This window comes from Taudactylus pleione, unplaced genomic scaffold (genome assembly GCF_031769625.1).
Source record: "Taudactylus pleione unplaced genomic scaffold, aTauple2 ptg000726l, whole genome shotgun sequence".
NCBI lineage: Eukaryota > Metazoa > Chordata > Amphibia > Anura > Myobatrachidae > Taudactylus > Taudactylus pleione.
In genome coordinates, this window is record NW_028285128.1 from 10,038,472 (window position 1) to 10,065,531 (window position 27,060).

Genomic DNA, 27,060 nt, shown 5'->3' on the forward strand with positions numbered 1-27,060 from the left:
TTAGTGGTGCCTAACCCTTACCCCCCTTGCCGCACCCTAAACCTAACCCTCCCGGGGGGTTGACTAACCCTCCCCCCAAAAAAGCCTAACCCTGCTATACTCCCTAAACCTAACACCCCCCCCCACACGGCTAACTCTAAGGGTGCCCTGGACTTGCCTCGTTTGGTCTGGCGTCCTCTGTATTTTCTACGCCTATCTTAAGTCCCTTGCCAGGATTCGGATGCCGGTATTGAGACCGGCGGCTGCAACTAAATCCCTTGGGTGCACCGCTACTAATATGCATTGCAGAGGGTGCTAGGCAGTGGGGGGGCACTTACAGTTCCATGGTGGTGGTGATGGCTAGTTCCGCCCACAGGGCACCTGGGCTCCGTGCGGCAGAATCGGCCACACCACTCTAGTTACGTCCCTGGTAGTGTATGTCATAATTGTAAGATATATAGCTATCACAGTAATCCATTTTATGCAGCAGTTAGGCCATCCTGCGGAGCTGAATGTTTTTATTTCAGATGTGGGCACCATTCCAGAGTATTGGAGCAAAACGGGAGTCTGGGGGAACAGCAGAAGAACCTAGCACTGCGCTGGACATATATATATATATATATATATATATATATATATTGGTATTAATAATTAACCCTATATATGGGCTATAGCAGTGCAACCCTAAACAGTGCATGTTTTGCATATCTCCTAGTTGATGCACAGGTGTCTTCATTATAGATCCATAGGTGGTGCTAATTATTTCATTTGTAATACTGATGAGAACATGCTGCACTAGTAAAATTGTATTATACACTATTTATAGTGTGTTCATGGTGTGGACTGGCAACCAAAAACCCCTCTGCATCGTGGGCACCGAAGTGTGAGCAGATGCAGGGTGTTCCAGACAGATGGAGGACCCTATTGTAGGGGAGTGGTGGACTGCTGTAGGAGTGATTGCTTGCTTTAGGCTGTCCTTAATTGTATGACTTGCCTGGTGGTAAGGAGCCAGCCAGTAAGCTTAAATTGCATAGTTTATGTATGAAGTAAAGAATGTTTTACCACAGAACCAACAAAACATCATCTTTCACAGACGAAACAAAATTCTTGTCAGTTAAGATGATGTTTTGCCACTGTGGAGGAAGAGCCAGCACTTGGAGATCATCCCCAAGCGTCGGATCATCACGTGATTCCGATGACGTAATCAATCCGTCATTAGTGCCGGCTCGTACCGCACCCGGGATTTGCACATGAACAAAATCCCGGGTGCGACCCAACATAGATCTAAAAGAGGTATTAGTTTGCTATTTCCACTGAACAGATTTTTAGCTAGCGGACCACTGGGGAAGGTAGAGAGAAAGAAACTCCTATTGACCACCAATTCTATGACCCTGGTCAAATAAGCAAAAGTGCTACGCTATGTTAAGATATATGTGCTATATATCACTCAGCTGTATCATAGTAATCAAATGTTGAAATGTTTGTGAATTTAGGCCTCATTCAGAGCCGCTCGCAAGCGGCTCGATGGTCCCCCACTGTGCATGCGCCGCGTTCTGCATGCGCGAGGCCCATCCAGCTACTGCAGCTCAGTCGCTACGGAGCTCGCTATAAGACAGGGCGGCTGTCGATGGTGAGTGACAGCTCGCCCCATTTTGTAGGCGGGGAGGGGGGGGTGGCAACACAAACGCAGGCTTTCCCTTATGAGGCCCTACTGACATCATTACTGATGTTAGTAGTGGACTTCCTGCTCTATTAGAAGCTTAGCGAGCGGCCAGAGTAAAAAAAAAAGCATACGCCCATCACACCTGCGAGCTGCCTCCGGCAGCGAGCGGGTCTGAATCAGGCCCTTAGTTCTTTATTTATATTGTGTAATTGAAGTACGAGAAGCAGACAGATTGAGGGTAGGGAAGCATTCGGCAGCATGGCCCCCGCTGACTATATTGCAGGTCTGACAGGGTGATGTCGCTGACGACGCATGGCTCGTCAGCAACCTAGCGGGTACACACTGGCCGATGTGCCTGATATGTTGTCTGATCTGCCGGATCGGACGACATATCATCTAGTGCACATGTTCTCATACTCGGCCCTCAGGACCCCAAACAGTGCATGTTTTCCAGGTCTCCTTACATAATCACAAGTGTGATAATTAGCTCCACCTGTGGATCTTTTAAAATGTGTCAGTGAGTAATGAATACACCTGTGCTCCTGCTGGGTGACCTGGAAAATGTGAACTGTGTGGGGTCCTGAGGACCGAGTTTGAGAACCTCTGATCTAGTGTGGACCCGGCATAAACTTGTCAACACAGGGGAGAGGGGAGGAGACAGAAGCTGTCACAATAAAAGGGAAGGAGACATATGGTGGGGGGGCTCTGAGACAGAATATAGCAAATGCTGTTATACACTGGGGGAGAGCCTGAGGGTACGAGATAAAAGGCTGTAACATGCAGGGAAGGTAGGGGGTGTCATGCTGTCATTTTAGCAGGCTAGAGGGGGAGACAGACTGTTGCACAAAAGGGATGGAGGTGGGGGGTAAACAGGCTGTCACACACAGGGAAGGGTGAGGAGAGATAGGTTTAGCAGAAGGGCTGAGAGCTATGTAGGCGAAAGAAGCTGTCACACATAAGGGGGAGGGGAGGGGTCACATATGGTGATGGGTGTCAAAAGCAGGAGTGGACACAGTGAGTAGCTGTCACACATAGGAGGGAGGGAGACAGGTTGTCACACACAGGTGGGAGGGAGCAGGGGCGCCGAGAGGGGGAGTGAGCGGGTACAGATTACCGGGGCCCGGGCCCGGCGCCGCTCCCCCTCCCTCACAGCAGCCCAGCACACAGCGTGTGCTGAGCTGCAGTGGAGACTGCTCATGGCTGCTGAGCAGCAGCCACAGCAGTCTCCTATGCCTGTGGGGGGGAGCGATCACACTGATCGCGCCCCCCCTGGCTTTGAGCAGGGTTGAGGGGGCACAGAGTGCCCCCCTCCCCAGCACACACGACGCTGCATATCTTTTTTTTCGGGGAGGGAGCGTGGCCACGCCTCCCGTGCTTAGGCCACGCCCCCTTTTACCCGGGCCCGCCGCAGCTCTCAGCGGGCCTGGGAGGGAGACAGGCTAACACACAGTTGAAGAGATAGAAGGTTGGGAGTAGGTAGTGGCAGTGACGTGCAGTGAGGTCAATGGCTACTCACCCCCTACTCACTGTAACTCTTCCCTCACTACAGTAAGCTTCAGTGTCCATTGATTCTCCTACCTGTATCACTGTTTCTTATCTTGCTTCTGGTGACTGAGCGCCGATCTCTAAACACTGCACTGGTCACATGACACGTCCAAGGTGTCCATCAGTGCTCAAGGCCAGTGGTGTAACTAGGGTATTTGGAGCCCAGGGCAAATTTGAAAAGGGAGCCCCCCGATGTGCAAAAAAATGGGCGTGGTCAACATGACACACGCCTTTATTTTCAAACTGAAAATTCCTATCCATATGCACCTTAACCCCAGTAGTACCCCTTATACAGTACCCCCAGTATGCAGTTGTGGTCCCTCTTATGCAGGCCCATAGTATTGCCCCTTATACAGTATCCCCAGTAGTGGTCCCCCTTATACAGCCCCCAATTAGTTCTCCTTACTCAGTACCCCCAGTAGTGGCCCCCCAAAATGCAGTGCCCCATGTAGTGTTCCCCCTTATGCAGTGCCCCCAGTAGCAGTCCCCACAATGCAGTGCGCCCAGTAGCAGTATCTCCTTATGCAGTGCCCTTTATATGGTGCCCCCAGTAGTAGTCCCCCCCCCATGCAGTGCCCTTTATATAGTGCCCCCAGCAGTAGTCCCCCCCATGCAGTTTTCCCAGTAGTGGTCCCCTTATGCAGGCACCCTGTAGTGATCCCCCCTATCCAGTGAGCCCTGTAGTGGCCCTTCCTATTATTGCCCCCAGTAGTGGTCCCCCGAGTGCAGTGCCTCTAGTAGTAGGCCCCTTTTATAATGCCCCCAGTGGTAGTTCCCCCCCCCAAGTAGTAGTCCCCAGTAGAGGTTCCCCCTCCCGATTAAATGCCCCCAGTAGTAGCCACCCCTAGTAGAGGTCCTCCCAATAATGGCACCCCCAGTAGTAGCCCCCTCCCCCAATACAGGTCCCCCCAGTAGTAGCCACCCCCCTCCCCCGTTGTGCAGATAGGTTAAAAAAAAATAATATATATATATATATATATAAAAATATACTTACCTGAATCCACGCTGCTCCTGCTCCTGTCCGCAACGCCGCTCCCGCCCGCCAGTCCGCCGAGGCTGGCTCGCTCAGCATTATGGGACAGACGTCATGAAGTTAGTCCCATTACCCACTGCAGGAGCCGGACGGAAGTCTGGCTCTTGCAGTGGGTGCTGCAGCAGTAAATGAGAGTCTATCTGACTCTCATTGGCTGCTGTTTAACACACGCATCGCCGCCAGCGCTGGCGGCGATGCGTGTGTTATGCACAGCCTGAGCCCACCTCCTAGCGCTATTGGGCAAGTGCTCAGGGGGAGGGAACGGGCTCAGGTGTGAAGCACAGTGCCGGTCCTGTGTAAATGTGTAGCGCTGACCGCACTCAATGCAGTCGGCGCTACACTGGCTAACTAGGGCGGGCCGGTACCATGGCCGGCGGCGCCGCCGGTTCAATGGCGCCCAGGGCACATACCCCGCTCACCCTGCCCTAGGCATGCCCCCCCATACTCAGAGGCATGCCTCTATTAGCTCTCTTTCTGAGCAGCTTACTGCCTGTGGTGTGGCCCCGCCCCCTGCTTTGCAAGCAGTCTGACTATACAGAAGCGAGGCTGAGATATTGCTGCCTCATCTTTCATCTCCCTGCCATCCCAGGGAGCTCCACAAAGCTGGTGAGTGTTAACTATAAAAATGATGACAATAAACAAAGAAGCGGTTTAGAAATTATAAATAGCTTTTTTTGTGTTATTCTAATAATTTTTAAAACAAATCACAGGAGTATGACTGGAAGGCTTCGCCTACCCTGACTGCATGTTCCTGGATAGTGGGGACAAAAACCTGTCACACATAGAGCGGAGGAGACACGGGAAGTGGGAGACAGAATATATGACATGCAGGGAAGAGTAGGGTAGTGAGAGGCTACTCGGGTAGAGTATAGAAGGCAAAGGCTGCATTACTGTATACAGGGAAAGGGGAAGGCTGTCACTTGCAACTGAAAGACAGGCGGCAGGACATCACATGCAGGGGAGGGAGAAAGGCGGTTTGTTTGTTTTTCCTATATGGGCTAATGTTATTTTTCCCTGTGGGGACCCATGTGGTTTTTTGTATTTCTGTCGGGGTCCATTGTGTTTTATTACTAAGGATTCTGTATGGTCTGATGCATATTGGAACACTTTTGAAAAGGGAACCCAAATTTATATTACTATTCCACCTAGGACTAGATTTTTACGAACTACACAACTTCAACTATTTATATCGGTTATGCATCCCAAAATTCATCCCAAAAGTCCAGTTCCAGGCCCAAATTTAAGTGAATTGTGATAAGAACATATAGATATGAGGGTTTATACCACCAAAAGGACGCCAAAATATTTTTTTGCTTACGAAAAAATTAAGCTTGGGCCTGCCCCTGGGCACTTTATCTCTCCCCTAGCTTTGATAAATCTCTGTGGGGCCCATTTATTATTGATTGCATTTGCAATGCGATCTGAGCGTGATATTAGTGCCCATGATTGCATTGCAGGATGCGATCATATCGCCCGGATATAAAAAAATAGCTCCCGCTGGCACAGGGGCTCCGAAAGCAGCAGCCCGTCACCGCAATGTGCTGGGAGTGACGTGACTGCGTCATTGGTCTCTTCACTCCTGTGTCGGGGATCCTGCGCATATGTAGTCCATAGGCTACAGAGGCTTTCGCCATCTTCAGATGGCGTAAGCTGCGAGGACCAAGTTCCGGGAAATGCGAATCTGACAGCATCGCATCCCCCATAGAAAACTATGGGGTTTGCGGTGCTTGCAGAAATGGAGGGAGAGTAGCAGTCAGATATCTGCTGCGAACCCTCCACAATACATCTGGGGATACTTCATTTTGCGGGTATCCCCTGAAAACAGGTGTTTTCGAGGAATACACAGCAAATATGATAAATGATCTCTCTCTCTCTTTAATAAACAGTGCAAAATGCAGTATTTCAGACTGACAGTGAACGTTTCAATGTATCTATTTCTAGTGTTAACAAAGTTGAACACTCATAAAGGTCTGAAGTGTACCATAAAGTTATTTTTGCTCTGGTTGGGTCATTTAATCTGGAAGTAAAATAAACACGTACAATATAAGTTTGCGCTTCCCTTCCTTCTACATAACAACGTTGCGCTCTAATGCTATGTAATGCACTGAAAATAATTTAAATATCCATTCAAAAGAAATAAAAAGACTACATCTCCCTGCTAGCTGAGTATATGGCGCAGGCGCAGTGAGGACAGCGGGCTTAGGAGTGTAGGAGGCGCACATGCGCACCTGTGACGCAGCTGAGTCGCTGCCTGACACTGCCGGGGAGAACGCTGCAGCTCCGGGAGAGAGAGGAGATAACCGGAGAGAGGTGAGTAGCCGGGGCCGCCCTTGTACGTGCACATGGGTGTCAGTGACAGAAAGAGCGCTGGTGATAGTGGGGTGTTTGCATCGGAGGCAGTGATCAGGTCATGGGCTGCTATAGGTGTCTGCAAGGATGATACATAGGGCCAGCGCCGGCAGGATCAGTGTAATGAATGCTGACAATGATGCTGAGACTCGGTAACTGTAGTATGGGACAGTATATGCAGCCTGATCTCTCTCGCATAGACTAGTAGTTGTATCATCTGCAAATTACCTAGATCTGTCAGTATACATTTAGGCAGACATTTTGAAACTATCATATTTGGGAATTGCAACTATATACATTAAATTGGAGCATCCAGTGGATGGGTATAGTGAGAGAGAGTGTACTGCTGCTCATTTCTCAGTATTGATTGACTGTATCTGTGAAGATTTCTGTTACACAAATAGGCTTGCAGGTAACCCCTTAGTAGTATCTGACACTAGACTTAGAGCAAAGATAGGATTTTCCTACCCATTCCATAGCAGCAAAAGGCATGCGGCAGAGGATGCATTATAAATGGATCAAGTTTGGGGTACAATTGGGAAAATGCCGTGCACATGATTGTATGCAGCAGAGGATGCATTATAAATGGATCAAGTTTGGGGTACAATTGGGGAAATGCCGTGCACATGATTGCATGCGGCAGAGGATGCATAATACATTGATTAATTTGGGGAAAATTACTTGATTGCATTGGGCAGAGGATGTGTAATAAATAGATTATGTTTCTGGTATATTTTCAAAGTTTTCTTATAGAACAAAGAGGTATAGCTTGGAATAGCTGCACCCTAGGCATGGAGTTTGTTTGTCATCATCATACATGATCAATAATAAGTTGACAAGACCCCTATTTATCATGCACTATGCCCTGTGCATATTTCATGTTATGTCACCATGCTGAGAATTGCACTTTAATTGTACACAAACGTTGCCAACCCCATTGTCCATTACATTTGTGACAGGTCTTATTTTACCTCCCTTTATTATTAATTATTATTATTATTATTATTATTATTATTATTATTATTCTGGTCCCTCCTGCCAGATATTCCTTTCCAATGTGATGTATCATCGTCTGTGCCCTGAGCTCCTGCGTCTTCCTCATCCCTGTTTACACTTTTGAGTTGCTGATCAGGACCCTTCTTGGTAGTGGATGTGTTAATGGAAACCACTGTCCTGACGCGTGATGGCGAAGGAGCTTCTGCCCTGACGTGGGTCTGTGACTCACAGCTCTAATCACTCTGTTCCTGGTCTCCTTTCAGCTTCAGTGAAGGCTGTGTTGCAGTGGGCTGAATGGCCATCTGTCTTATACAATACTGTTGTTATGCTTGATATTGACTTACTTCACTGGTTTATAAATGCCAGGTTAATTTTTATCAGTCTTTTTAATACAAATGATTTGCCTAGATCTTTATCAAGATGGGTTTTTGTTACATTTCTTTTAACTCCTATTACAAAAGGCATTTTCTTCTGGCATTTATCCTGTACCATTACAACCTGAATACAATGCGCCATATAAGGCTCTGTTCTGCAACAGTGATGATGTTGCCTAGAATATTATCGGGTAACATCGTCATGATTTATTATCAATTATTAAATTTGATGGCTGCTATTCGGGGCAGTGGTTGCATGAACACACTGTCCCTGCGATGTTGCAGAAGGCACTGTTTTCAGGATTCCAAAAAAACAAAACCTTGCGTTTCTTCTTCTGGGCATGCTCAGTCATGTGCTTGCGAATAGACGCCGTCCCTAATTTGCGGTGACTGCTGAGTGTAAAGCTGGCCATCCACTATACAATTTTCTGTCGGATATCTGTCCATTCTGGCTGGTTGGAATGAAAACCTGGTAATGTATGGGAGCAAATGACAGTTGGTCATATGGTTTTAAACACTGAAAAAAGAACAAAAAAAAATTGTTAAAATTGGTTACATTTGTGTGTTGTAACCAATTTGTCTGAACGGCCATTTTTGTCTGTTTTCCAGTGTTTGTGAGCAAATGGACGATTGTCATTTGCTCCCATACATTACCAGGTTTTCATTCCAACCAGCCAGATTGGACAGATATCTGATATTGCATAGTGCAGAGGTTCCCAAACTCTGCCATTGCAGTCCATATTTTAAGGATATCCATCCCTGAGCACAGGTGACTTAATTAGTACCTCAGTCAATTTGATGGACTCAAGCATGGATAGCCTTAAAACCTGGACTGTAATGGCAGAGTTTGGGAACCTCTGGTATAGTGGATGGCCAGCTTGTCCCACTCCAGCCTGTCAAAACTCTCTAAACTGATTGAAATGTGTACACAGACTTTGAATTAGTCTGTATACATTTATATGATGCGCTTTTAGATTTAAAATGTATATATACATTTTAAATCTAAAAGCACATAAATATAAATGTATACAGACTAATATAAAGCCTGTGTACACATTTCAATCAATTTAGAGCGTTTTGACAGGCTGGAGATGGACTTGCACTCCGTGGTCACCGCAAAGACTAGGGCGGAGTTTCAAGATCCTGCAGGGACTTATGTGAAAATTTCCCTCTGTCCCTGCAGTTTTCGGGATAATTAAGGATTTTCTTCATATAATGCCATTCTGAGATGGCGTTATGTACAGTAAAGATTTTTTAGAGTAATTTAACGCTTTTTGCTTTGCTAGATACCAAAAAGTGTTAAAGCACTGTAGAGGGCAATGGCTTGCTCCCTACAGTACGATACTCTGCGATATGGGAATTAATGGAGAAGATAATTGCATTATCTTCTCCATTAACCCATTGCCGAATAGTGGAAATACTTTAAAAATGCAGGAATTACAGTTTCTGCAGGTTTTTAAGTAAAAAAATTATTGCTGAATAGACCCTATAATATTTTTCATGCGCAAGTAAATACCATTTTGCTTATGTAATCATGGGATGGTTGTTTTTTTTCTGTAGGTCCCAAACTAGAGATGGCCATCGACCATTGATGATTCATGATCATTGATGGTTTATGGCCGATGTTTAATGCTTTTACCATCAATGGGCAGAACCAGGTGGTTTCCCTCCACCGATGGCACAGCATAACCAAATGTTTTTTTTTTACAAGGTGCCGGGGCATGAAGTATAGCTCCTCCTCAGGCATCCACGAAACCCCATCCCCCAGGTTCATATTGGACAAGGGGCCAGTCAGTCAAAGAACAGGGATGACCATCGGTTGGTGAAACAATCGATGGTCATCCATTGCATAGTTGGTAACCATCGGTGGCCACTTGCTATATCACCATCGATCCTAAACCAATCTAATATTGGGGTAAATATGGACCTATATCCTTATTTGTTTTTTACTTTTACATATTCCAAGTAGATTATGTTACAAAAATGCAGAAAACCATGGCAACTTGCCCAGGCTCACATTCAGTCATAGACAAAAGGAAAGGAAAGAAGAAGGCTCTTTTTGTGGGGCACTCTTGTATCAAATAGTTTAAATTAAAATATAACTTTTATTTTATAATCTAAAATTATGGTACCTTGGGGTAAATGGAGGGGTACACTCAGTGAATGGGACTTAAAACTAGACATACAGATATATGACACAAACATACACATAAATGGTTCTATCACCAAAGAATGGCGAAAATGTTCTTCATTATACTTTGAGAATAGGAATTCTCCTGCAGGGTACATTCCATTAATAGTAGGAGTATTATCAACTGTGCAGGACTCCCAAATTTTGTGTGACAGAGAGAAAAAACAAAAAAATTGAATATTATTTTGATCACACAATTTATACAGAATTAGTCGTAGTGGTAAAGGTAAATCTTATGCACAATAATATGTGCTATACACACCCTCAGGAGATATATGCATATATGACTGCAACATACTTCACACATAAGATTGTATATATAAAGAGAGACCTTTGTCAATATACGTTGAGCTAAAGAAATTTCTCATCACTTTTGTATGTATGCCTATCTTGGCGCCTCCAAAATCTTGTTAGAAAAAACAGGGGTGGTCCACTGTTCACAATTCCAAAATATATAAAACAGAACACATATAAAGAAAATTACCCTTGAGTGGTGAAATAGTACGCTAGTCACAAGCCACACATGTGTACAAGTGGATTCATGAAAATAACATAGAGCATCTTGTGTATGTGTAATACAATACTATCCACGCTGAGGTAATCCAGCATAGGGTATGACACATGGGCTATGAGCGTATAAGGAGTCCCATGTGGGGAAGATACATTTTACCCTTTTAGAAGATAAGTGAGAAGGAAGTGGAGGTCGCCGTGTGCACCCGCCGATATAGTCCATCCATCACCGCTGCACTGCCTGTAGAAATCGGGACGCGCATTTCGCCTATTGAGCTTGGTCACCAGCACATGACTAGAGAGTCTCTGCTCTCTATTTAAATACTAGTCGCCGGGAATTGCTCCCGGTCTGATGAGAAGTGAAAGGGGATTGTCCATTGGTTATCCGGGATACATGATGTGTTCCTAATGTTATCTTACTGCCTATTGGATGGCTAGGTCACATGATGTAAACACTACTAGGGAAACGGAGTATGGTAAGGATAGCCGCTAGGTTAGATGCATGTCAGCGCTATTTTGGACATACTAAGTGCAGTTTCTAGGTAGAGTATATTAATTTATAAGGAATGGTATGAGAGTAACTCTTTCAACACAAACCTAACCAGAATAAGGGATTATTGGAGAGAAGTAAAATAGGGAAGATTGCTGAAAGGTCATAGGTAGAGTCAATTAGAATAATCCTAATAGTACTTTTTCACATTTATAAAGCAGACAAACACACAAACATATGAGGAGTCTGTCTGGCTATGTGTGTGTGTGTGTGTGTATATATATATATATATATATAATGTATTTAACTTGCATATTAATTCAACTGGTGAGTGTTAATAGCTCATGCTGATGTTTATATTTAAAACAAATACAAAGCATATGAGGTGAAGGAAGGAAATAGGATAGAATATCCCTACAGATCGCCTATGACTGCAGCTGCTGCATGTCATCGTGTATCATAGGATGGCATGTGAGCGTACAAACTCAGCATAGTAGGGAAAGGAATAAGTAAGATGAGCACCTACTGTTACATTGTATCAGCAGGATAGATCCTGATAAGTAAATTGCAGGAAATTTCCCTGAAAATCTGTAATGAGAGTGCTCAGGATTAAGAGAAGAAGAACAATAAAATAAATCCTCACGGGCGGAAACCCGTGCTGCTGCTAATCATGTATCGTCCGATATTGATGAAAAGTGAGCATTCGGGCCATGCATGAGGTGATTTAGAAATAAGGTTGAAGAAGCTGCAATTATGACAGTACTGCCGAATGAGTTTGCTCTGTTGCAACAGCATTGCAGTGCAATATAAACATCCCCCTCCTGCGTAATCGTATGCTTAAGATCACAATACCAAGTAAGAGTAATGCCACTGGATTCAGATATAAGGTAATCTGTCGTGGCATATGTGTGTGTATACGGTGAAGGTCAGGGATTGTCCATGACACATATCTCTGACTACTCTCCACTAGTCGAAAGAGATTGGGAGAACCTAAGTACTCTAGTCAAAAAATGAGAGAATTATGTATTAGATTCTGGTCAACTGTAGCTATAAATACACACATATTGAAGCTATCTATTTTATGACCCCACATATGTATGTATACAGTGTTAGTATAATCATATATGTACAGCCGTAGCATGTATGCAAAGTCTGCTGAAGGATAAGCGATATTTAAAAAGATGGATGGATTCATAATCTATTGTATATAGTGTAAGAAACTGAATGAGAATAAGGTGTGAGTGAAACAATATTACCCCTAGGTAGTGTATGTCTCATCAGTTGGAAACCAGGATGTGTGTCAAACTAATAAATTAATATTAGTGTAGTCAAGTGAGAGAAAAAAAGGAATAAGTGAGGAAGCAACCCAGAAAATGAGTATTGAATTAGTAAAAAAAAAAATTTATAATAAAATGAGTATGTTGATTTACATAAACATGAAAAAAGATAGTGAGAAAGCTAGTGGTAAGTGATGTATAGTGAGATATCAAGAAGTGTTCTCACAAAAGGAAAAGTGAATGAAGTCTTATCCAGATAAAGTATAAAGTACTAATCGAACTCACAAATTGAAGTCTATTAAGGATGTATTCGGCTACTGTGTAAGTATATGTCCTCATAGGAATACATTATAATTAATGTATTCATTGAGTCCATCTGGTGTCAGTGATCCAAGTTTGAAGGTCCAGGCACTTTCTCTTTTCAGTAATTCTTGAGTTAGTTCACCCCCACATATTCCTAACTTCACTTTTTCCAGACCAAAGATCTTAAATTCTTTATTCGACCTTTGATGATATATGTTTGCTCAAATCCGTGGAGGCATTTTTGATTGAACCAATATGCTCAAGTATACGATGTTTAAAGGCACGAGATATCATTCCAACGTATTTCATGTTGCAGTTACACGTGATACAGTAGATTAATCCCACTGCATTGCAATTCATGAAGTTCCTAATTGGAATATTCTGGCCAAATTTATCTTCCACTTTATTTGTTTTTAAGATAAATTGGCATGCTTTGCATGTGCCACATGGAAAGGTACATGTGAGTTTAGTTTCTCTTGGTGGATTCTTAATAAAATGGCTCTTTACCAATTCATCTCTTAAGTTTCTTGAACGTCTCCAACTCATGGAGACTTTGTTCTCCAAAATTTTGGATAGATCTTTGTCCAAATGGAGTGTGTGCCAATGTTTTTGCACAATATTCTGTATCTCCCTCCACTCGTGACAGAAATCACCCACAAAGTGTAGTTTGTCCATTTTTTCAATATTATCTTTTCTTGGAAATATAAGCAATTCTCTCGGGATGCCTGCCGTAAGTTTTTTAGCTCTTCTGATAGAGCGCTTGTTGTAACCTCTTTCAAGGAGTCTTTCAGCAAGTTCACAGCTTTTCTTTTCAAATATTGTTTTATCAGAGCAATTGCGTCTCAATCTACGAAATTCCCCTTTGGGCAAGTTTTCTATGGTTGGTGGAAAATGTGAACTTGTCTGGTGTAGGAGATTGTTAGTTGCTGTATCCTTTCGGAATAATTCCGTTTGGACTAGGCCTGTGGGATCTTTATAGATTGTGAGATCAAGGATTGGTACTGATTGGTGACTGACATAGTGCGTCAATTTCAAATTTATCGAGTTATTAAGTTTATTGATAAATGTCATCAAAGATTCTTCATCACCTTCCCAAATCATCACGATATCATCTATATATCTCCACCATGCAGAGATATATTTAGTAAGGTTCTCATTATCCACATGGAATACTGTTTCTCTCTCCCACCACCCAAGAAAGAGGTTTGCGTATGTGGGAGCACACGCTGCCCCCATTGCCGTACCTCTTATTTGTAGATAGTGGTGATCTCCAAAAGTAAAATTGTTTTTCGTAAGTATAAATTCGAGAAGTTCCAAGATAAATTAATGAACCTTATTAAATCCTTCCATCATGAGGAAATATTTGACCGCATGGAGTCCAAGCTTATGTTAGATGCTCGTATATAGGGATTCGACATCCAGGGTCACTAATATCTGATGTTCATCTAGTTTTATGTCATGTAGCTTGCGTAGTACATCTGCTGCATCTTGGATGTATGAGGGTAAGCTCAACACATGATGTCTTAGGTGGAGATCTACAAACCTCCCTAACTTTTCTGAGATCCCTCCAATTCCCGAAACAATGGGTCTTCCTGGAGGTTCCCTTAGATTTTTATGTATTTTCGGCAGTAAGTAAAAGGTAGGTGTTTTGGGATATGGTGTTGAGAGGTAATCATCTTCCTGTTTGAGAATTGTCCCATTGGCTAAGGCCTTCTTCAGTATCAGATTTAAATGATATTAGAGTTATCCGTAGGATTGAAAAGTATCCTTTTATAGCATTTTACATCTACTAATTGTCGCATAGCTTCTTTGACATACATGTCCGTGGGCCAAATTATGATGTTGCCCCCCTTATCTGAGGGTTTAATTACTATATCGTGCCATTTTTTTCATTGACCTCAGGGTTTGTATTTCACTCTGGGTCACATTCAGTCATTCCTGCCACTTATACAGATGTGCCCGTCTACATCTTTGCCACGTGCCCGAGAATGGGCTTGTGCATCATGTTTGCTCCCTTGACCCATACAATTGCATGGAGCAAACGCTGCCGCGCCTGTTGTACTGTCACATGCGTGCGCTGCAAATTGCATAATGTGATACATGCGCATGTTTGCTGCTTGGAGGCAAATATGTAGCAGGACACATCTGTACCTTTTGTACAATTAGTTCATAAATAAGAACATTTTAATTATCATAGCTAGCCTGATGTTGGAACTGTGCAGTGTTCCATAAAGAACAAGGCAGGCAAAACGTAGCAGGTCACAGCACCATTCACTCGTATTTGTCCTACTTAGTGCAGTTTTATAATAAATGTGAATGTCTGTGTTTATCAGTTAGAGACCGTATAAAATGGGTCTGTCAGCGAGAACAAATGGAGACATATTGTCTATTTAATAAAGGGTAAGAGCCCAATTACAGTGTGACTTGCAATAGGGTGATTTTCTTGCCTGCACATACATCAAAGGGGTTAGTGATGTCTAAAATCAATCACACCTCTGAATGGGGAAGCACAATTATCAAGCGTCGATGCGGTACATAGTTTACCGATTTACTTGTTCTGTTATCTCAGGATGGCATCCAACAGAACAAATAAAAAAAAAAAAAATGCTAATGTCTTAAGGTGCCCACACACATAGCGATATTTTACCCGATCTGGCCGATTCCGACGCATTGGAACGACAGATCGTGTAAAATATGGCCAAATCGTGAAGAAATCATGAGTACTCACTCATGATGCGATGCGCGTCCCCACAGGTCGCAGATCGCATCTTACAACATGGCAGATCTGACAATCTCAAGTCAGGATGTACTGGAGTAGTTAGGAGGCACGATAGATAGTGTGTCCAATTGGCAACGTTTTCGGACCAAATCGTGTGCAGGACTGCCAGGGAGCTCCCAGGGAGAGTTCAGGGGGAAATCGTACACATCGTGTGATTGAGATCACATCGGTATGTGTGTGGGCACCTTTACAATAAAGCACTTTTATAATTGTTATATTTAAAACTTTCATAAATAAATGTATAATTTTTTTTAATACTTTAATGATAAAGAAAAATGGTGGAACTGAGAGCATGCATGTGCAAAACTACTGAAGCTGGCCTGGTGAGTGGGTAACATTGCAGTTATTGCCATTGACTGTCCTGACAATATGTTTGGGATAAATGCAGGCACTTTTATTCTATTTATAAAACTTGTATTGATCTTGTGACCCTCCAGCTGCTGTGGTGTTATACATCCCAGCATGATCTTTTGATAACTTATTGAGGCGGGGGCCTATTTGTCGGAAAGCTATCTCTTCTTATGTGTCTCCGTGCTTCTTAAACAGGAATGGCACAGTGGTTCGTTCATTTTCCCACTGTTTCCACCTAAATCCCTACGTGTCTCTAGGGGAGGTAGAACGTTTTTGTTGGCTATAAGCTCTGCAGCCAAGAAAACCATACTTCAAAATTGGGTAAACCCAGGCCCACCTGTATTTAATTTATATAAAGAGAAACTTTACCACATCTTCTGGATGGACTGAGTGGAGACCATGGGCACGATTCTATTCAACTCAAAGTGAATAGCACCGGGAATCGGCTCCCGGAGCTATTAAATTCATATGCGCTGCTAAGCCAGATAAGGATTTCTTCTCGCATCCCGACTAAACTTCCCGACGCGAAAAACAGCATCGTGCCGGGAAGTTTAGTCGGAGAATGCCCGTTCTTGCGCCTAAACACCCTGTTTAAGGTGTGAGAACGAGCCTTCCCCGACCTTGCTTTCTTGTCGAATTGAATATCTCCGAGAGCTCATTCCCGGCACTATTCACTTCGCTTTTAGTTGAATCGTGCCCCATGTTTGAGAAAGGGAAACTAGTGGGTGTTTTTTTTTATTTTATTTTTTTTTGGATGTTTTGGTAAGATACATTGGATCCCTGCCTCTCTCTATGCAGAGAAATATTCACAATTGCTTACATCTGACATCATGGTATTGACTGAGATTGCTGGAGGGCGATCCCCCCAATTGATATATAGGAGTATACGCTTTTATCTATATATTTTATAATCCGGGGAGCAGGTGACACATCTCATTCATTGTTCACTTTCTAAGTGAACATGTATTAAAAATATATTGTTTCAGTGTGTGAACTACACTTTATAACTTTTGAATGTTTACAATGCTGTGATTGGTCTTCCTTGAAAGATTGAAGAAAAATTATTCATTGTTATTTTGTCATTATTGTGACACTATTGTACAAGTCTTTATGATGTAATGATATGTCTTGCTTCAATAAAACCAATATAAAAAAATAATAATAATTACCTTTATGATATAGAAAAGTAGAATCGGTACATATATAGAATAGTTTTGCCAAGAAGCCCAATCTATTAATTTTAAATAATAATTTTCAGATAATAAAATGAAATGGAAGAGATCACAGAACAGGGACAGAACTGAGAGCTACTGAATTTGTGTATTCTCCTGTGTGTTCACTTGGCAGTAAAAGGGTTACTGGACGTTTTTGGTCAGCTCTTTAGACAAATTCTGCTTGGAATAAAACTATGGCCCCTATTACTTGTCTAGTGGGTATTGAAATTCTAAAGGTTTAGCACTGAGTTGCCCGGAGGGTCTGGGAAATGTATTACTTGTATGCAACTTAGCTTTTACTCGCAACAGGTTGAACTACAGAGGTTATGCCCGAGGGAGGGTTTCTGGGTATTACCTGACAGGTGTTACACGAGCAAGACATAGTTTAATTTTTTTTTCTTTTTGTTTGTTCTGAGATATATGTTTAACTCCCAAGTATTTTTCCAACACCTGTCAAACAGTTAACATGGTAACCATAATGTAGAGAGAGTATGATTCCTCACAATCAACAGTATTTATCAAATTAAGCTCTAAACTTCAGACTGTTCCATATGTTGAACCGTCTGCGAACGAACCTTTAATGACTGAAATAACAAATACAAAGGAGCCAGTTCAGTGCTGAAAGCAATGGGAGGGTTGTTACACTGGATTATAGCCTGCAATATCTGCAGCCTCTCTCACAAATGGAGTAACTATGTTAATAGGGCTTCTGGTGTGCCACCCAGCTATGATAAATAAGCTGATTCCAAATAGCTGTAGGTTTTTGTAATGTGAGGGGGAGGGTGGAGATCTGGGAGAGCAAATACTAGCAGCGCAGCAGGATGTGCAGATCAGGGAATTTGTTCCTGTGTTATTGGGCGAACAGCAGCAAAAGGAAAAGGGTGGGAGGCAAGAAACATCTATGGTAAAAGGGGATCCCCAGCCCCCAGCAGCGGTGAGTCAAGATCTGAAGCAGTAAGAAAAAAGGATCCTATTTCTTCTGCTTCCTCCCATATGTAGAGATCCTTTAGGCAGCTGTGTGCTCCCATGCACCTGTTGGCTTTTTGTGTGCTCTTGACTACACAAATCTTTGTGGATGGAGGAACAGAAAATTGAGCTCAACCAAGGTGTTCTGCTTTCTGGTGCTTGATATTTAAAGGCTATTGGATAAGTGCACAGGCATTCTAAGCTGTCTAACGTGCCTAGGAACAGAGGGGGATAAATGCAATACTGGTGTTCTTTAACTCTCCAGAGCCGCACCTGCCCCGTGTGTATGTGTGAGGTGCTGTTAGTGACACGTCAGTGACTAGACACACAGAGAGATTGGTAACTGCGTGTACAGGCTGAGAATACTCCATCTCGTCTTGCAGCACAGATCAAAGTAAAGACTAATACTTTTAGGTATGTTAATGAATGTTTACGTTGTGTCATTGCAGCTTTACTGGTCCTGTGACACCTTCTCCGTTCATATATTGCTATACATACTATTTCTACTTTCAATTGAGGCACTCCGTTTAACCCACATAAGTTAAACAGGCACGGAAATAAAGGTTTTCTAATTGGTGTGTGCATAATGCCAGGACTTATAAGTGTATTTGTCCAACTGTTTGATACAAATGAATATTACACAAAAATGTCTGATATTTTCATGCCATTAATCTGGGAAAATTGATAGAAGTTCTTATTACAAGGACAATGGCTAACGGACCAGCTTGCTTTACAACGTGCTATATTCTTCAAATATATCATACTATAATAGATCAATAATCAATCAAGATGTGGGATTTGCAAACTGTTTATTGTTGTTCTGTAATATTTCCTAGATCCATGTTTTCCACCTCTCTCTCTTAAATTTAGTTCAGCTCACAATAGAAGGCTCTGGCTGATCTCCATGTAGATAAAGTGCCTGTAAATGCCAAAACACTCTCTCTCTCCTGCTTGTCCTCTAATCTGTACACCAAGTACATTGCTGGTCGAGAGGTCTGTGGATTCACAGTCAACAGGAGATAAATGGGGAAAGATTATATTCTGCTTTATGTCTCCCACACCTCCTTCCCTCTACATTTACAGAGAGGTTTCCAAGGAGATGGCAGACCAGCAAGAAAAACCAGTCTGACCCCTTTCAAGATGCCTTTTTGTCATTTTATAGCTGAATAATGCTTAACGCCTTACCTTTCAGAAAGACGACAATATAAACTTCCAGTGTTTCAGGCCAATCTACATTTCTCATCCTCTGGCTCTTAGTTATTCCTTTGCTATCTTTTCTATTCATGTTTATGTAGATTGTATACTTATAGGCAGAGCCCTCTCACCACTTTGGGGTATATTTACTAAAGTGTGGGTTTTTAAAAGTGGAGATGTTGACCTTAGCAACCAATCAGATACTAGCTATTATCTTCTAGAAGGTGCTAGATAAATGTTAATTAGAAACTGATTGGTTGCTATGGGCAACATCTCCCCTTCTAAAAACCCACACTTTAGTAAATATACCCCTGTCTTGTTTGATAATTCTCAGTCTCCTTTTATTACTTGTGCTTGTTCCCGGCTGTAAAGCGTTGTGGAATTTGCTTGTTTAATAATTATAATGGTAGAATATACACATATCAAATATCACTATACAATCAAGGAAGCTGTAGGTGAAATACTACATTAGACAAGAACAGTCTTTTATGGATCAGGATCATAGGTGCAGATGTATCAAACCGTGATCACTCATTTTTCAGCAAAAAAAAGTGGTTTATTCTCGCTTTTCCGTATGTAAGACAAAGCTTGACGTGTAGGAATTAGTGGTTTCTACAGCAGCGCCTAACTGATTGTGCTGTAACGCTGCCACCATAGCTAGTTATGGTAACTTACCAAGCAAAGAAAAGTGTAGTTTTTTTGTCAATTAATACATTGGAGGCGATTTATTGTTAGGGGGAATTTAGTTCCCTGGAGCTATTCAATTAATTTAAGTGATGGACGTTTTGTTGCGCAAGTATTACCGCAAGAGTGGCTGCTTAACGCAGCTAAGTGCCAGGAGCGATGACGTTACAGCACGCCCGGCACTTGCGATCAGTCCCATAGCCCTGCTTAAAGTGGATTTCTGATGCAGGGTTAACCCGGGCAGCTCCCTGGTGTAAAAGGGGAGAGGGTTGGATCGCCGGGTCGAGTGACCCAGCAATCCAACCCAGGTAAATAGCAGGGTTTAACACGGGCGTAGTCCGTGAAACCCTGCTGTGAGAACAGCGCACTCAGGGTCACGATGACCTGGAGTGCGCTGCTAGCCGGCCGATTGTTCCGGCTTCAGTGGCGCTTGGAGATGACGTCATCTCCAAGCGTCCACTTTTTTAAATTCTGGGTCTGATCCAGATAGGAACTCTGGCCCTGACTCAGAGCCGGACGCTCTGACCGAGCGCTCGCTCTGAATCAGGGCTGTCCTTCTTAATTTTTAGAGCGGCCTCCTGGCCGCTCGTATAGTTGTGGGTGACCACCCACAGCTATAGCGAGCGGCCAGGAAGATGGTCGCGATGGTCAAGACCATCGCGACCATCGGGCTTGCGACGAGACCCTTGTGGTAGGGTCTCGTTGCCGCAAACCCTGGAGTGCTTTCGGCTCTATCAGAGCCGAAGGCACTCCCACTGCCATCACTTGTGATGTCAGTGGGGCCGGCCCAGACGGTAGGCGTTCCCATGGGAATGCCTCCATCTGGGCAGCCCCGGCCCGCCCACCAAAGGGGGCGTGCTGTCACTCACCATCGACAGCACGCCCCCTTTGGTGCGAGACCCGGAGCGACGGTTTGCCTGTCGCTATCCGGGTATCGCGCATGCGCACTGGGCAAACATCGACCCGCTGGCGAGCGCTCAGCGCTCGCGAGCGGGTCTGAATCAGGCCCTATGTTCCAGCTCCGGGTCAGACCCAGAATTTTGGTGGAAAAGGGGTATTATTGTAACACCTCTCTGTTGATTCAAGGTGTCTCACATCGCTGAGGAAATAGACATCTTAATACATCTTCCCTATAGTTCCATCTGTACGAACTGGCATATCTAGAAGATGATATCAAATATACTAGAGAAAAATTGCTTAACAGTCCTGAAGCTGGCTGTAAAGTACTAGAATATACACTAAAGTGCCAAAAGTCGTGGGATAGCAGTATGTAAAGGTAATGGTAGGTGGTGTCACCATGCTGTAACATCTTGGAAATGCCCAAACCTGCATCATTTGTAATCTGAAATCTCGTGTGTCAGTTTGAACACATGTGATTCCATTTCCGAAGTTGTGTGGACATTCAACATTCCTCAGAAGGCATTACCACCCACCATGGACAGAGCAGTGGCCGATCACTGGTGCTTTATGATCATAACCAGTGGCATCTGGCCAGAATTGTCCGTGGTAACAGACAAGCGACACTGGCTCAAATCATATCCACATGTAATGCAGGAGGTACCAGACTTTTTTCCAGCAGGTCAGTGCAGCGTTCTTTAGCTTCCATGGGATATGTGAGCAGAAGACCCACCAGAGTGCCCATGTTAACACTATGACATCGGATACAGCGACTCACCTGGGCTCGTGACATTGCTAATTTGACCCTGGAGGATTGGCAACATGTGGTGTGGTCCGATGAGTTACTGTTCAAGTTTCATGCTGATGATAGGGTACAGGTGTGGCGCAGATATCATGAGGCCATGGACCCCAGTTGTCAACAAGGCACCGTGCATAATGAAGTGGGCGGTGTTCACGTAGCATGTGTTTGGTCCGCTGGTCTCATGAACCCGTCATTTACCGCTGATGACCGTTTGCAGCCATTCATGGACTTCATGTACCCCCACAACAATGGAATAATCCAGCAGGGTAATGTCCCAAGTTGTCCAGAATTGGTTTGAGGAGCATTCTGGAGAGTTCCAACAAATTTTGTGGTCACCATGTTGGCCTGACATGACCCCAATAGAACATCTATGGCTCATTGTGGAGAGGTCCATTCACACCCAAGAACCTGCATCTACAAATATCAGGGACCTGTGGGAAGCTATCCGGCCGTCATGGGTCAACATCTTTCCAGAGGTCTTCCATCCACTTGTGGGATCGATGCTACGTCGAGTTGCTGTACTACGCTGGGCTAGAGAAGGTCCTACATGATACTAGGCACCTATGATATGACTTTTGACACAGTAGTATACACAATGGCCCGTATATAATGGTTTTATCGTTAATTAAACCCTAGCAATTGTGGCATTCAGATGATTGTCCTATTTATAGAGCAAAGTGTGCAGGAAATATTCAGTTCTTTATTGCCGTTTGCCTTATAGTGACATTGGGTTAGGACTGGCCTGCTCTTTTAGATTACAGGTAAGTCAGGCGGAGGTGGCTAAGCTATTCGGGCAGCTAAAGCCCCAAAAGGCATCTGGTCCGGATGGTATATCTCCCTCTGTCCTGAAAGCCTGTGCTGAGCAGTTGGCACCTGTTTTACAAGGATCTTTAATAGATCTTTGGAATTGTGTGGTCCCGTCCTGTTTTAAATGTTCCACAATTGTCCCTGTCCCGAAGAAATCTGCCATTTTCAGTTTGAATGACTACAGACCGATCGCTTTGACGTCTGTGGTCATGAAAACTTTTGAACGCCTACTATTGAACCATCTGAAGGCGGCTGCAGGCCCTCGTTTGGATTCCTTGCAGTTTGCCTATCGGGCAAATAGGTCCGTGGAGGATGCGGTCAATATGGGGCTGCATCATGTTTTGCAACATATTGTCCTACCTGGTACCTATGCAAGGTTTCTGTTCATTGACTTTAGCTCGCCATTCAACACGATTGTCCCCTGGGATATTGTACTCCACACTGATGTATTTGGGGGTTCCAGTATCTACTTGTGTGTGGGTTATAGATTTATTGACAGGAAGCAGTATGTGAAAGCAGGGGAGGTCACTTCATGTGCACGGTGGATCAGCACAGGGGTTCCCCAAGGGTGTTTCTTTTCCCCTATGCTTTTTTCTCTGTATACCAATGACTGTTGTGCTTATGAGCAATCTGTGAAGTTTTTGAAATTCGCAGACGATACCACTGTTATTGCTTTGATTAAGGATGGGGATAAGTCTGCATATAGGAAAGAGGTGGCACAGCTGGCCTCATGGTGTTGCAGGAACAACCTTGAGTTGAATCAGCTCAAAACAGCAGAGATGGTTGTGGACTTTAGGAAGAGTTCTGCCCCTGTGTCTCCACTTGTGATAGATGGAAATGCTGTGGCTATTGTTGACTCCTTTTAAGTTTCTGGAGTCCACAATTTCACGAGACCTTAAGTGGGGGCCTAACATCGATGTTATTGTCAAGAAAGCACAGCAAAGATTGTATTTTTTGCGGCAGCTTAAAAAGTTTAATCACCCCCGTGAGTTGCTGATTCTCTTTTACACTGCCATAATCGAGTCGGTGCTATGTTCCTCGGTTATAGTCTGGTTTGGTTCAGCGTCTGGTAATGATAAGTGTAGGCTCCAAAGGGTTGTGAGAACAGCGGAAAGGATTGTTGGGGTAGGTCTCCCCTCAGTTGAGGAGCTGTTCCTGTCTAGGGTAAGGAAGCAGGCTATTAATATTGTAAAGGATCAGTCGCATCCTGGTTGTCCCCTGTTTCAACTACTTCCGTCAGGCAGGCGTTATAGAATACTGCCTGCAAAAATTTCCAGACATTATAATAGTTTTTATCTGAAGGCTTTTAGTTATTCAGCAAACGAATGGGAGGATTTGCTTAACTCTGTAGTATGTGTTTTTATGATTGGCTGTGAATTGTTATATATGTGTTCAGTAACCGGAGCTAAATTCCGGGTATACGTTTGTATACTTGGCCAATAAAGATTCTATTCTAGTCTTATCTGAAAAGGAATCAGAGTTTGACTGCGACACAATATTTAACAAAGTTAATTATAAATTGTGATAAAAAAGGCACTTGGCCACTTCAGACCTGAGGTAGCAACTCAAGCAATTTGGGAGATGTATAATATTCAGTGTTTTATTGTTTGTTTTTTTACATTGATTTGATTTATTTTATTTTTTTTTGTTCAGTTTTTCTGTGCAATTTGTTTTTATAAATGTACCAAAGGAAATTTCAGTGTATTCATTTCTTCATGATTTCTCCAGTCAGTCTTTAGCAACCCCCTGGGTCATTCCTTCAACAAATTGTAATAATGCTCCACCCTTATTTGTGCTGCCAATTATATTTTTTGTCAATTGTTGAAAAATATATTTGCTCTGATTACTTATCTATGACTCAAGTATGTAGGGCACATTTGTCAGGCCTGTATTTGTGACCATGCAGAAATCAGATTCTCAGTTGTCTTTTCTCTTTCTTACAGGTATTTTATTTATTGCATGTAAGATGCTTAAAATGCATCAAAAATAGCCAAAAACAGTTCTCCTTATGTGACCTAATACAATACACATGGGTTTTTGCATATTTATACTATGTTCATTATAAAGCTCTTCCATAAACTTAGCCTGACCAATCTATGGGTGCACATAGTACTCTAGGAACATTCAATATAAAATTGACTAGTAACATTGAACAAAACACACTTGAGGAAATCTGATCATGTACAAATCCTGGTATTCCATGCAATATCAAACATTGCTTATACGTAGTTATAAGCTAAAACTGTATTGTCCTACCTGTCACTGCCGTTTGGTTCTGTTTATTCTGTTGAAAGCTGCATATTGCTATGTTTCTGAGGTCAGACTATTTTACATTCCTAGCAGCTGACTTTTATTAATTAAATAAGATGACCTATTTACCAACAACAAATGTTCCCTTCTCTATTTCTGACTGCGCCATATGTCTATTAGGAAGAAAATTATAATGATACACTAGGAAAACAGCTAGACTTTTCCATGCTTATATAGTTTGACTCCACATCTACAGCACAATTCCACCAACTGAGATATCACCACTTCCTGTCCCCATACTATCACAGACACGCGTGTATGACAACATACCTCGTACATCAGGGCTTGACAAGTTTTTCTAAAATCTAGGAGCCAGGATGAAAGTGTAGGAGCCAGACCACCGTGCCCCCCAAAAATTACAAGAGTGAGTGAGGTGCACAGCTCTGTGTGTTATGCAACTGTTATACACACTATACTAGTCCACAAAATGGTCACAGTTGAATGGATACAGTAAAACGGAGGTCCCCTCACTGCTCTGCACAGCTCCCCTGCTCCACCCTCCAGTAATAACGGACCACATTTCACATAAAATAATGGTGTCAGAAAGTACAACAACACCCCCCCCCTCATGGTCACACCACTATCCCTCTGAAGCCGCCCCGTAATCCCTGGCCACGCATAGACCTTACTACCGGAGAGCTCTATGCAGACTGAGATAGGAGACATTAGACAGCTGGGACGTACAGGAGGATCAGCGTAGACTGGGACAGACAGCAGGGATCAGAGCAGGCCAGGATGGAGAAGAGTCATCAGCGCAGGCCGGGACGGACACGGGCACAGCAGTCACTGCAGGCGACACTCAGCACATGCACTCCTGTGCATGATATGAACACCGCAATACTATAGGCACGAATGTCTGCCAGAGCTGATGAGGATCTGCTTCCTCCCTCACTGCAAAATCTGGTAGCCATGACGATCTGGCCCCCGGGATTTGTCGAGCCCTGTCGTAGATGCCGTTCTAAATTTAAGTTTAATGCTCCTTTACACTTTTAAGGACTTAAAAAGAATAGAATGCGTAGCAATTGTGGCCCAATATCTGTGTTCTATATAGGTATTTTTCTATGCACCTTTCCATTGTAATAGAATCAATGATTCCTATAAAACATTTTGCCTACCATGCTGTGAGCAGAATTCAGTATAAAGAAGTAAAATGCTCAAAGTAAATTATTTTACAGATGATCCCACCAAGAAAGGCTGAAATGTTCTCGGTTATAGATCTCCAAAGTGAATGCTGGGAAAGTGTACTAGATATAGATCTGTTATATAATCACCTATCCAGAACAGTACAGGTTGTGCCTTTCATTGGAGGTTTGCATATTGTAACGTGTTTTAGCCTTATAATATTTATTAATCTTCATGGGCTGAGGATTAAATTTTTTTTTTTTTTTTTGGACCAACCATTTTGTGTATGGTCTGTAAGCTTTATATGGAGGATTTAAAGGTCTGAGGACAAGGCTAGTGTACAGCTCCAGTCACCTGCAAACCTGAAGTAATAAGACTACTAGACACGAAGAAATAAGGGATGTAGTTACTATGCCGGAAGTCGGGATTCGCGGCACTCAGAATGCCGCTGCCGGAATCCCGACAAATAAGACATGGCATATTTGGGCAGTTTTATATTTTTTATAAAGTCAGGTTCAAGGTGTATTTTGATAAAGTAAATCTGTCTACCCTATCTGGTGACCTTGATTCTGATGCGTTTCTAATCTAACATCCTGGATATAACATTGCAGGTAGTATGGATGTTTCTTGTAAGTTGTTCCAGGGGAACAACTTCCCCTGTAGTGTTACAGGGGACATGGTTATGTTCTGTACTATGCCTTATAATATATAACGGCAATGCAACTTTTCTAAATAATTATATAGGAAATTTGACTTAAGTTTTGTTTGTTGGAAGGTCAGCCTATTCTTCGCAATGTGCTAGTGCGCACATCACCATACACTACTAATTTATCTACGCACCTTTATGGAGTATAAGGAAAAAACTTGCAATGTTTCAGGTTGAACTTGACAGCCACACCAAACATGTGAATTGCCCTCAGAGGGAACTATTCTATTCAACGCAAAGTGAATAGCGCCGGGAATCAGCTCCCAGAGCTATTCAATTCATTTGCGCTGGTAAGCCCGACTAAGGATTTCTTCTCGCATCCCTCCGAGGATGCGAGCAGAAATCCGACAAAAGTTCATGCACGATGATGTTTTCTGCCCTTAGCGCTGGGAAAACAGCATCACGCCGGGAAGTTTAGTCGGATAATGCTCGTTCTCACGCCTAAACACCCTGTTTAAGGCGCGAGAACGAGCCTTCCCCGACCTAAGTTCGCGCAGTATTGAATAGCTCCGGGATCT

General features: G+C 43.2%; 1 protein-coding gene across 3 annotated transcripts in view; it reads left to right on the forward strand.

Moving 5' to 3' along the window:
• Positions 1–6,404: 6,404 nt before the first annotated feature.
• The window catches only part of SGSM3 (small G protein signaling modulator 3), a 72,934-nt gene continuing 52,278 nt past the window's right edge, over positions 6,405–27,060 (forward strand). Inside the window, exon 1 of one of the 3 annotated variants that reach the window (XM_088456868.1) lies at positions 6,405–6,530. The gene's annotated coding sequence lies outside the window, so the exon portion shown is untranslated. Of the gene's footprint in view, positions 6,531–17,902; positions 17,989–18,101; positions 18,435–27,060 lie in introns of those variants that run through there. The other 2 variants (XM_088456870.1, XM_088456869.1) reach the window with 2 other exon arrangements.